The sequence below is a fragment of the Sarcophilus harrisii genome, chromosome 6 (genome assembly GCF_902635505.1).
Source record: "Sarcophilus harrisii chromosome 6, mSarHar1.11, whole genome shotgun sequence".
NCBI classification, from domain to species: domain Eukaryota; kingdom Metazoa; phylum Chordata; class Mammalia; order Dasyuromorphia; family Dasyuridae; genus Sarcophilus; species Sarcophilus harrisii.
The window spans coordinates 4,912,138-4,925,444 of NC_045431.1; the positions used below are offsets into that span (position 1 = coordinate 4,912,138).

Below are 13,307 nucleotides of genomic sequence, written 5' to 3' on the forward strand. Positions count from 1 at the left end.
TAAATATTTATTTTCCCAAAAGAATTTTCTAATTTTAACTCACATTCTGTTATTTAGCTTTGACTGATTAGACATAATTTCCTTATCCAATGGAGTCATCAAGAGGCTTTCTGGGGAAGTGGTCAAACAGAAGATGTGTCAGTCCACTAGCATAGTTTAGAGAATGGGGTCAATTTCTTCAAATTATTCTTTTACTTTTGAGAACCTTCAAAATCTTTAGTTCAATGTTATTTTAAACATATCATTCAGTTTGTATGCATTTTATATAAATATAAAAATAAATGTGAATATTTACATATTGAATATAAATACATAAATATATTTTATATATAAATATGCTGCACAAAAGAAAAAATTGCTTGTTTTTCTCTTGATGTTAAACTATCATTTGTTCTTCTGGTTCTGTTCATTTCATTCCATCCCATTTCAGGCAAATCTTTCCATATCTTTTTAAAACTTTTACATATTTCTTATAACAAAATGGGGTTCCATTGTATTCATATACCACAATATGCTCCCCTATGCCCTAATTTATGGGTAAGCCTTCAATTTTCAGAGTTTTTTCAAGGGGCAATATTTTTAAAAATGACTTGTTTGAAAATATAATTTACATGTTTAGTAAATGAGCAAATGATAGAAAGCTAAGTTTTAATATACTATATAAGTATAAATATACAAAATCATCTTTGTGAGATAAAATAATTAACCAAAATTAATTAGATAATATTAAATAGGTATAAATATAAATTTCTAACCTATGGGTTTTACTGGATGATGAGCTCAATACAAAGCCATAATATGCAGGGTGTCCTACAGGTTAGTTCAACTTTAGAAGCTTATGAAAGCTTAAAAATGCATTAAGACCTTTGGGACACTATATAATGGCAATGAAAAAAAAAGTCAATATATCCATTAGATTATGAGAACTTTCAGAGCAAAGACTGTATTTTGCCTTTCGTAGCGTCTATCTTTAGGCACTTAAAAATTTTATCAACTTACTGAATGACATCAAGATTCTAATCATTGGTTTTTATATTCCTAGGTAAAATTGTTCACATTGCCTAAACTACATGGAGAACTTGAGGGAGTTGAACTTCAATCTTTAATCCCTTTCCAGCTTTTCAGAATTGAAAAGAAGTTCATCCACACAAGTTGAAACAATTCCATGTTAGCCTTGAATGATGCAATAAATCAGGTCAACCACATCACGACCTAAAGTGATTGTTAAGACCACTAACACACTAAATCCGTCAACTTTTGATTTGTGCTTTTCATTCAATAGGGTTAGGACTTTATTTTGCTTTATGTCAACACATATACACCATTAAGAATTCTCCAATTATAGCAATTATTGCATGATGCTAAGCATTCTGTTAAGCAGTTGTGATTTTCATAGTTACTTAAGAAATTATGGCAATGTACAATTACATTTTCCAGTTATATTAATTTGAAAATAAGTTTGTACTTTAAACCAGTATTATTCTTGGCTGCTACCTCTCTGTCTGGCAAGTATTTGTTGGATGGGGTCCTTTTTAAGCTCTTCTGACCTCCTCATTATGGCAATTACTATATATTCCCAATAAACTTTTGCAGGAATGGTGATTTAAAAAAGATGATGGGTAACCGAGACTACGAGGTGATGGAATCTTGACAGAAGGGCCATGTTTTCTATGGTGTGGGTGTTTTTATGAATAATGACAGGCTAAGAATTCAGCAATTTTGTGTTCTCTCTGTCTCTGGAACTTTCAGACTGAAGTACAACAAGGAGAGGGAAAGAGAATGTCTTCCTTCTTTCTCCCTTCCCTCAGGAACAGAAAATAATAACTGTCAAGAGAAGAAGGCAAGTTGTCTGGCCTGAGAGGGGAGTTTATGGAGCTTGAGTTCATGACTTCAAGAAGTGTCTGTACAAGTCAGAGAGTAGAAATTACACTGCTAGGCACAGATTCCAAAAAAAGAAAGGTCCCATTGCACAAAAAAAAAATTCATATAAGCACTTTTTTGTAGAAAAACATAGGAGAATGGCTAAATGTACTGTAGTACATAAAAATGTACTGTAGTTTATAAAAATAAAATGTTACTGTACCACAGGGAACGAAAAATATGACAACTTCAGAAAAGCACATAAAGACATATGCATTGATGCCAAATGATGTAACTACAATCAGGAAAATGAAAGACATAATGTGTGAGACAAAGGAAACAATGCCAAAGTATGAAATTATAATGAGCAAAAAATTTGAGAAAATTTGCCCCTCTCCTTTTCTATATAGATGGATAAATATGGATATAGCATATTGCATATTCCAAAAGAAAATGTTTCCATTCCTTCTTAATTCTAATCCTTCCCTTTGGTGATGACCTCCAATTTATCCTTCTACAGATCTTGTTTATACATAGTTGGTTTCATGTGATCTGCTGCTTGTGAGCTCCTTAAAAGCAGAAACTTTCTTTTTCATTCTTTTTATCTCCAGCCCACAGAACAGTAACTGACACATACTAAGTGCTTAATAAATGCTTGTTGATTTACTTTTTTGAAATCTTTGTTACAGGAAATTGCACTCAATGAGTGGGATGGGGATAAATTTGGAAGTGAATGTGAGATAACAATATAAGACAACAAATAAAATTTATTTTTTAAAAAAGAATATAATGTGTTTATAAATATCCTTTAGGTCTGTGTCATGAACCCATTTTTACCTGATCTTGGTGTAAGATGTGAGATGGTGGTCTATGCCAAGTTTCTGCCATATTATTTTCCAGTTTTCCCAGCAATTTTTTTCAAATATTTAGTTCTTATTCCAGAAGCTAGAGTTTTTGGATTTATCAAACAATAGATTATTATAGTCATTGACTATTGTGTCTTGTGTACCTAACCTATTCCACTGATCTACTCTATTTCTTAGCCAGGATCAAATGATTTTGATGACCGCTGTTTTATACTATAGTTTTAAGTCTAGTAAAACCAGGCCACCTTCCTTTGCATTTTTCATAAGTTCCCTTGATATTCTAGACCTTTTGTTCTTTCAGATAAATTTTGCTGTTATTTTTCCTATTTCTATAAAGTAATTTCCTGGCACTTTTGATTTTGGCATTGAATAGATTAATATAGGCAGAACTGTCATGTTTATTATATTAGTTTGGCCTATCCATGAGCAATCAACATTTTTCTAATTGTTTAGATCTGACTATATGTGCAAAATGCTTTGTAATTATATTTATATGGCTGCTGGATTTGTCTTGGCAGTGAGACACTGAAATATTTTATATTGTCACAGATATTTTAAATGGGATTTCTCTTTCTATATCTTGCTGCTGGGCTTTGTTGGTAACATAGAAATGACAGTGATTTCTTTGGGTTTATTTTCTATCCTGCAACTTTGCTAAAGTTGTTGCTTCAAGTAGTTTTTTAACTGATTTTCTAGACTTCTCTAAATATACCATTATATCATCTGCAAAGACTAATAATTTTGTTACCTTGCTGTGCACTCGAATCTCATCAATTCTTTTTCTCCTCTTATTGCTAAAGCTAATATTTCTAATAAAAGTATTGAAGAAAAGTGGTGATAATGGACATCCTTGTTTTACCCCTGATCTGACTAGGAATGCTTCTAGTTTATCCCCATTACATACAATGCTTACTAATGGTTTTAGATAGATACTACTAAACATTTTAAGGAAAATTCCATTTATTCCTATGCTTTCTAGTGTTTTTGTTAGGAATAGATGTTGTATTTGGTCAATTTTTCTTCTGCATCTATTGACATAATCATGTGATTTCTGTTAGTTTTGTTATTAATATAGCCAATTATGATGATGACCCCCTGTTTCTTTAGGATGATCTAAACTTCTCTGTTTGGCGTTTAAAACTATTTACAAAGGACTTAGCTATTTTAATGAAAACAATGATCTAAGACAATTCCTAAGAATGAATGATGAAAAATGTTATCTATCTCTAGAAAGAAAACTGATGAACTCTGAATGCAAACTGAGACATTTTTAATTAAAAAAAGAAATTAATGTTAGAAACAATAATAGGACTTAAAAATTCTATTATAGTTTTATATTATAATGTCTTTATTATATAGATAATCACTAAGCAAGGAACATAATTGAATCAAATTGTCCCTGACATCCATAAAAGATGAGTACATATTCAATAATAGGATATAAGACAACATTTAGTAAGTCAAATGCTAGAATAATGTCTGGGAAAATCAAGCACTGAAATAAAGTGTGCAAAATCATTACAATGCATATTGTGGAATAAGATAACTAAGACTGTTAAGATATTTATGATGGCAGAAATCATCATATTCATGGAACCAGAGAAGATGGATATAAAATTAAATTTTGAAGATGTTTTCAATAAAAGTTACATGCTTCTATTTAATTTTCTAGCCTTATTTTGTATCAGCCTCCCTCATGTGTAATTATGATTCATCCATACAGGCCAATTAGCCCTTTCCTAGAGACAGAATTCCTGTCTCTATTTTCACAGAAAACTCTCATCCTCACAATGAAATGACTCCACCTTTGCAAATGACTAGTTTCATTCACGTGCTACCTCCTTCGCAAAGGCTTCCCTGGTGCCCACAGTTATTCATTCTTTCTTAACAAACTTATTTGTCTTTAAGTCGATTCATCATTTATTTTACTTTATCCCATATCAATAGAATGTAAATTACTTAAAGGCCAAGACTATTTTAGTTTGGGATCCACTAAGTCCTATGCACTGTACATGTTAGACTCTAAATAAATATTTTCTGATTTGAATGAAGGCCATACAGCTGTAAAAACTCTGAAGAAAAATATGATTATGTACTAATATACAAAGCCAAAAGCTTGTTTATCTTGAGTTTCATGATAAATACAGATCATAAAAACAAAGTGCTTCTGGCACTAAGCTCTCAGCTCAGGAAATCTAGCCTTCTATAGAAATAGAGGGGATTCCCATTTAGGAATATCTATATGCTCCCCTGGAGCTGGAAAAGCAATAAATATCAAGAGCCATGACATAGGGGAAGTGGAGGACCTCTATTTACTCCCCTTCACTGTCATTCGTTAAAAAGCCATAGCTGTTTTGGGAGGAGGGACCAAATCTGTGGTCTCATTGGCATTTTTACGGTTTCGTTGTTAACATCTGTTAACTCTTTGATACCCCCATTTGGGATTTTCTTAGCAAAAATAATGGAGTGATTTGACATTTCCTTCTCCAGTTCATTTTATAGATGAGGAAACAACTGAGTTAAGTGACTTGCCCAAGATGACACAGCTAGTAAATGCCTGACTCCAGATTTGAACTCAGGACGATGAGTGTTTTTGATTCCAGAAAACTGGGATTCCATCCACTGCACCACCCATCTGCCTTTTCACTGACATAGGGAACTTTTAGAATGGAAACTTTTATCTATTAGTGCTGGCTATCACTGGCTGGATAACATATTCCTTTGGAGAGTTGCCTGAGGCATTGAGAAGTTAACTGAATTGCCAAGAGTCACCCAGGGACAGGACAGGCTGATTACTCATGTATTGCATCACAAGATCCTTATATCACTCAAAGCACAATTGTAAACAATGGAAGGTCGCTGTAAGAGACCCCATTCCACCTTGTTCTTGTGTATACCTTAGACAATAACTGCATTACTAGAAGCCAAATTCTCAAAATGAGGAAGTGAGAGATCCATTATCCTTTATAGTAGAATGAAGCAGACAGTATTGGACAACACATTTTAGAAGAAAATTTGATAAACTCGCATGCTTCCAAAAGAGAGCAAAGTGGTGAAGATTGTGTATGATGAATCATTCAATTAGAAATATTTATTAGGTGCTTACTGTGTGCCAGGTACTGTGTTAAGTGCTGGATACACAGAAAAAAAAACAAAAATCGTCTCTGCTTTCAAGTAGTTCTCATTATGAGAGAGCACATTTATTAACAAAATAAAATAAAGAAATTAAAAATTAAAAAGAGCCTATGGAATATGGCATAGAGAAACTCCTGGGGAAACCAGGAACTAGAGAATATTTCCATACATTTGAGGGATTATTTTTACTTGATCCTAGGGATAAAGACTTGTACCAACAAGTGGAAATTAGAGGTAGCTCCTTGAATGGGTTCAGGTCTTTTGAAGAGGCTATACAGTGGTTAGTAATGAATATATTTTATCTCAAATTCATGGACTCCAAATGCAGCATTTTATCAGTGCTGGCCACTAATGCCTATTCTAAGCTCTTTCAATGATACCCTGTAGTCTATTGAAAGCCTAGCTCTATAATTTAGTAGCTTTATGACATTGGGCCAGCCATGTTACATCTTCAGGGCTCAATTTTCTCATCTGTAAAATGAGAGATTTGGAGCTGATAAGGCCTTCCACATGATCTTATAGCAGTTTTTAATGCAACTTCTATTTCTTTTTCATTTCCCAGCTGGTATCCCCTTCAGATTCCTCATTTGCTAGACTAGATAGATGGATAGCAGCAAAATCAAAATGGAATTTCACACTTCCCAACCAACCTGCTGGCTCTTTTTCCTCCCTCAGATTCAGGCTGAGTAATGGAATAACTTCCTTCCAAACTCTACCTGCCAGCGAAATATTTATGCAAAATCTTTGCCGGTTTATGAGCCTCAGTGCATAGTCGTGACCATGTGTAATTCTCCCCACCGTAAGGAAATATTTCATTGCTTCATCACAGATCCTCATAGGAACCACAGAATATAAAGATGTGAAGGGAATTTAGCAGTCTGGATTATCTTCTTTTCTTTAACGATAAGAAAACTAAGTTTCAGAGAGGTCAGATAGATTAACCTCAACTAACTAATGAATCACAGAACCTAGATTTGAAATCTAGATCTCTTAACCCCAAGTTCATCACTTTTTGCCTAATACCATGATGACTGTCACAATGTCAAGAGGGGATTCAGGAGACAAGGTTATTATCACAATTACTTTTCACATCACTGTAAATTGTAACATAATAAAATATAGTTCTGGTTTTTTTTAATCAAAATCCACTAGATAACAGTTCAGCTTGAGATAATTTTCTAACTGAAATTTTATTTTCCCAACAAAGGTTAAGAACAAGAAGAATTAAACCATTATGTTGAGAATAATGCAGAATTGATTTCATTAATAGTTGACCTTAAATAGAACCTAAGAGCTAAACTATCAGGAAATATTTAACATCTTTAGGGTCTTCTTGGCTACAAGTAGCTGGAAACCAGAGCAAAGAGAATCGTGGTGTCTCTGACAAGCACAAAATAGAAGTGGTGTTAGCTGAACTCTGGAATTATCCAACAAAATTATTTGGGATTCAATACATATCCCAAAGGCTGCTCTTTGTGAGGCTAACTAAATAAAAATAATTTTGAAATAAAATAAAATCCCTATACTCATTGCTTTGTAATGGAAGAATGAATTTAGGAAGAATTTCAAACAAAGTAACAGAGGATCCTTTCAGTATCAGAAGTTAATGGCTCTTCTAAATCCTTTGCTATTTGTAGTTAAATCCAGATGCAAAACATCCTCAATCTGAAAAATCATTGTGATAAATCACAGCCAAAAACTTAATTGTGAGCTTGAAACCAGAAATACCTAGATTCAAACTCCCCCTCCACACATTAGTTGTGTGACCATGGGTAAAGTATTTAATCCATGTGAGCTTCAGTTTCCTCCTCTTGAGAAAGGAGATTAAAAATGACTAGAATTCTTAATTCACATGGTTGTTAGAAGGCTTAAATGAGATCTAAGTATGTAAAATTCTCACAAATCTTCAGGAACTATGTAAATGTCCTAGTTTATTACCTTTGTCATCATCATAAATATATTTTCTGTTGGGTTCAATCTTTTTTATTTGATAGTGAATTCAAAGCACCTCGGTGTTACTCTGATCTGTGGAAAAAACAAGCCAACAAAGAGCAACAGTCCAAACAACAACCAAAAAAAAAAAATCAAGAAAATAAAAAATCCCAAGGAAAAACCACAATCTCTTCTAGATGCCATGACCATGTCAAGAATGAGAATAATTGACCTTGACAGAAAGGAAAGTAGTCATTGGATTGAGACTTGTTTTAATAGCAGTTTAAATTTTTCTTTCCCTGCTCTCCAGATTACATGCACTATAAAGCAGGAGTTCTTTTTGCTGGCGGTTTCACAGAGGACATTCTGTATCCAGGGCACCAGAAGAAAACCAAACTTAGTGAACCTGCCTTTCTTTGGAAAGCCATCCATTTGGATGGAGCTTCTTGGCCCCTTGGTTCATTGCTTTATTGCTTTTTAACACTAGTGCCTCCAAACAGATGGCCAACACAAGCTGGCGTGCTGCAGGGGCGGCTTTTAAATTATCAGCATTACTTTGATGACCAGAGAAAAGGAAAAAAAAAACCCAAAGACCAACAAATAGGACGTTATACTTTTGGGGGGAAGAGGAATACTTAAAAAGACTGCTTGGATGCAATTCATTCAAATGACACAGGATTGAAGTCAGAACTCAAAGGACCCTTAAAGAGTTGCCGGGCATGGTGGAAAAAAAACACCAGGCTTGGAGGTGGGCACTTGCTGCCTGCCTCTGCCATTGGGCTGCCATTTTCTCTAAGGCAAGCCCTTTCATTTTGCCATTTTCTCATTTGTGAAATGGGAATAAGTCCCATCCTATTCCATATGGCTGTTGTCAAGATTAATTCAGCGATACGTTGGGGATTTACAATTATGCTTCACTACCCCCTCATGTTTACAGATGGCAATCCCTCAATTTTAGAAGGAATTGCTTTGGCCCACAAATTTGTCCCCTTACAGCCAAGCACGGCATGTGCCTCTCAAACTGTAGAAGTCCTTGGAGGGAGCATATACGTGTCCTGGAGTCTATGCAACTATGATCTTCCTTGGCATTAACTTGCAAGGATCCACCATCATCTCTAGATAGCACTGCACAGGAAGAGGAGCTCAATGAGATAATCAAATGAATAATATGTGAAAATGCTTTGTAACCACAAGCAGTTGCAAAACTCTTGTTTTGAAATTATTTTTATTTATTTCATTAAATATTTCCCAATTGTATAGCAAAAATTTGCAATCTTTTTTCTCATGATAGTAATGCATATTTCCTATCCAATAATTCTATATTGATTATCTCCAATTTATCCCCTCTATATTGTGTTTGGACATAGTTGTGTGCAGGCTCTCTCCCCCAACACACTGTAAGTTTGTTGACAGCAAGGACTCTCTTTTGCCTTTTTTTATATCCCTAGGACTTAATATAGCATCTAGCACATAGTAGGGTCTTATTAAATGTTTGTTGACTGACTACTGAAGCATATGGCTGTACTAAAACATAACTGTAAGAAATAGTGAATATTATGAATATAGAGAAGAATGAAAAGATTTAAATCAATGCATGAAAAAGAGTCATGGGAGCAGGTAGGTCGTGCAGTGGTTAGAGCATCAGGCTTGAGGTCAGGAGTACCTGAATTTTCAGACACTAAACACTTCCCAGCTGTGTGATCCTGGGCAAGTCAATCCTAATTGCCTCAGGAAAAAAAAAGAAAGAAAATTTTCTTCATTATATGAAATGGTTTTCAGGGAAAGGAAAAGGATGTTTTATAAAACCAAAAGCTATCAGTAAATATTTATTTTTTTAAATTTACAAAGTAATTTGGGGGTGAAAGATAGGAGGGAATCAGGAATATGCCCTTAGAAGAGAAGGTACTTGAACCTAGAAGGGATCTGGGGTTTCCAAGAGGTAGAAAAGAATGCTATTTTCTACAAATTTTTATAAATCCCAGGTCAGATTTCACTTCCCAGCCTCCCCAGCTCACATTTCAAGCTTCTCCTTGAGCAGAGCTGTCAGTCGCTGGAGAATGAGGAGATACTTGTTACTCAGAGTGGGATAAACAAAAAACATCCCAACTGATGTAACCAAGGAAATCTAGACAGCAGGAATAATATTAGTGAAAATCATAAATAATTTTAATAGCAAGTGACAGTATATTTTGGCAGCTCCCGGTGGCCTAGAAGGCCCAATCCTTTCCTTTTTAAAATGTCTCAGCAATAAAGTGAAAATTCGAGACGACTGCAGAGACTCTTCTAGTTGCAGAAAACTTTAGCAAGTTCACTATTAAAGAATCACTGTACTCGTGCAATTGGGTCCATTTTTCCCATAGTCTCTGGGGGGTTCCCTTTATCTCCTACAATTGTTAGGTTATGACCTTAGGGATCTTAGCTCTCATCAAGTCGAACACACACATTTGATGAACAAAGTTCACAGAAGTTAAAGAGCATTGAGTCAGACCAGGCATCGAATCTTGCCTGAGACCTTTGACAAGCCATTTCACTTCTCTACAGTGATCTTAAACATCTCTGCCATTGGCGTTCAGTCTATTATTTGTGTGCAGTTCCTGGAGAGCCCTGGACCCTACTGCCTAGAGAGTTTTCTTAACAAAAATACTGGACTGATTTGCTTTTTTTGCCTCCAGTGAATTAAGACAAACAGGGCTAAATGACTTGCCCAAGATCACACATCTGAGGCTATATTTGGAACTGGGGTCTTCCTGACTCCAGGCCCAGCACCCTATCCACTAGTCACCTAGCTGTCTCCTTTAAGATCTCCATGGAGGCCATTAATGAGACAAGGAACTAACGTCCTGTCCCATCTTTGCTAGAACTGGAAGGTCCTGGCAAAATCATCTAATTCAACTACGGGCAGCTTTTCTGCGCAAGTTATTTTATGTTTCACTGTCTCTCTTTCCTTAACTGTAAAATGGGAATGATAATAACATCCATCCTAGAGATCATTACTGATCACAAAATAGAAAATTTCGACTATACCAAACTGAAAAGTTTTTGTACAAACAAAATTAATGTAGACAAGATTAGAAGGGAAGCAATAAACTGGGAAAATATTTTTACAGTCAGAGGTTCTGATAAAGGCCTCATTTCCAAAATATATAGAGAATTAACTCTAATTTATAAAAAATCAAGCCATTCTCCAATTGAAAAATGGTCAAAGGATATGAACAGACAATTCTCAGATGAGGAAATTGAAACTATTTCTAGTCATATGAAAAGATGCTCCAAGTCATTATTAATCAGAGAAATGCAAATTAAGACAACTCTAAGATACCACTACACACCTGTCAGATTGGCTAAGATGACAGGAAAAAATAATGATGATTGTTGGAGGGGATGTGGGAAAACTGGGACATTGATACATTGTTGGTGGAGTTGTGAATGAATCCAACCATTCTGGAGAGTAGTTTGGAACTGTGCTCAAAAAGTTATCAAACTGTGCATACCCTTTGATCCAGCAGTGTTACTACTGGGCTTATATCCCAAAGAGATACTAAAGAAGGGAAAGGGACCTGTATGTGCACGAATGTTTGTGGCAGCCCTGTTTGTAGTGGCTAGAAATGGGAAACTGAATGGATGTCCATCAGTTGGAGAATGGCTGAATAAATTGTGGTATATGAATATTATGGAATATTACTGTTCTGTAAGAAATGACCAACAGGATGATTTCAGAAAGGCCTGGAGAGACTTACACGAACTGATGCTGAGTGAAATGAGCAGGACCAGGAGATCATTATATACTTCAACAACAATACTATATGATGACCAGTTCTGATGGACCAGGCCATCCTCAGCAACGAGATCAACCAAATCATTTCTAATGGAGCAGTAATGAACTGAACTAGCTATGCCCAGAAAAAGAACTCTGGGAGATGACTAAAAACCATTACATTGAATTCCCAATCCCTATATTTATGCCCACCTGCATTTTTGATTTCCTTCACAAGCTAATTGTACAATATTTCAAAGTCTGATTCTTTTTGTACAGCAAAATAACGGTTTGGTCATGTATACTTATTGTGTATCTAATTTATATTTTAATATATTTAACATCTACTGGTCATCCTGCCATCTGGGGGAGGAGGTGGGGGGTAAGAGGTGAAAATTGGAACAAGAGGTTAGGCAATTGTTAATGCTGTAAAATTACCCATGCATATAACCTGTAAATAAAAGGCTATTAAATAAAAAAAAAAAAAGGAAAAAAAATAGAATGGCATATCATAAAAAAAAATAAATAAACACCCTGGAAAAAAAAGATAATAACATCCATCCCCCAGGGCCTTTATGAGGATCAAAGGAGATAGAATTTGTGAAGTGCCTGGAACTGTGCTTGTCCCTTCTCTAATTAGCTACTGAAAAAATGAGGAATGAAAAGAACTCACTTCCCTGAAGTCACACATCCAGCCAGTACTGAAATTTGAATTCAGGTCTTTGAGCTTCTACACACACACACACACACACACACACACACACACACGCACTGCCCCTTTGCCAATGTGGCTATGTTATTCTCTAAGCAAAGTTTAGCAGCTATTAACAGACTACTTGTTTATGATCCTCTCCAAATATTAAGTTCCGGCACTTTTCAGAAAGTGTGGACTTTGACATTTTCTTTTTAAAAGCAAAAGGAAAGGCCAGAAGTAGTGACTCACCTGATATAAGGCGCCAACAGGATATATCCAGATATATGAAGACAAATAACAGTTTGGAACTTGTGTCGCCCATCACATAAAAAAGAGCTTATTTTTGGAAATGGCTCCATACGCTCGTAACATAAAAGTTATGGATAATTTTACTTCAATTTAGAAACATTTCTGTGTTTGTTCCCACAAAACTTTAAACTCTCATGTTTCCTGGGTAAAGTGTGGACTTCAGCAATCTATGAAATATATTCCTTTTTTCCCCTTCTTTCATAGAAAAGTGGCCATATTTCTCCCTATTCATCAGCAAAGAGCTTTTTATGGTGGAAAAAAAAATGTGATACTCTTGTGGACAGAAGGCAAACACAAATTTCCATAGATTTTACTTTAAACTTGTGAGAATCCCCAAGAACACACTGTGGTGCTTTTTTCTGGGTCACCGAGGATTGGTCTTATTGGTGAGAATGGGACGTGTTTTCAGGATCTAAAATATTCCCTCCACTTTTGGATTGCTTCATAAAATACAGAATATCAGAACAGAGACAGATCTTAGAACAGAGGACATAGAGTAAGAGAACTCAAAAGCATCTTGGAATATAAGACAGTTCTGAAGATACCAATGTGAATTGATGGATTAAATAGTGAGATCCAAAGAATAATTATTCATGATTAAATGTCAATTTATAAGAAGTAGTTTTGCTTAGCCCTGTATCATTTAATACAAACCCAGGTTTTTTAAATTTATATAAAAGTAAAATAGGGCAATGAGAATAAGAAACTAAATATGCGTGGCACAGTCCTATAAAAGTATTGTCCGGAATGCTAACAT

At 35.1% G+C, this 13,307-nt stretch overlaps 1 long non-coding RNA gene across 1 annotated transcript in view; it reads right to left on the bottom strand.

Moving 5' to 3' along the window:
* Nucleotides 1–13,023, bottom strand: part of LOC116419870 — a 236,311-nt gene extending 223,288 nt beyond the window's left edge. The window contains exon 1 of the long non-coding RNA XR_004230198.1: nucleotides 12,491–13,023. This is a non-coding gene — a long non-coding RNA (uncharacterized LOC116419870). The remainder of the gene's footprint in view (nucleotides 1–12,490) is intronic.
* Between the last annotated feature and the right edge of the window lie 284 nt (nucleotides 13,024–13,307).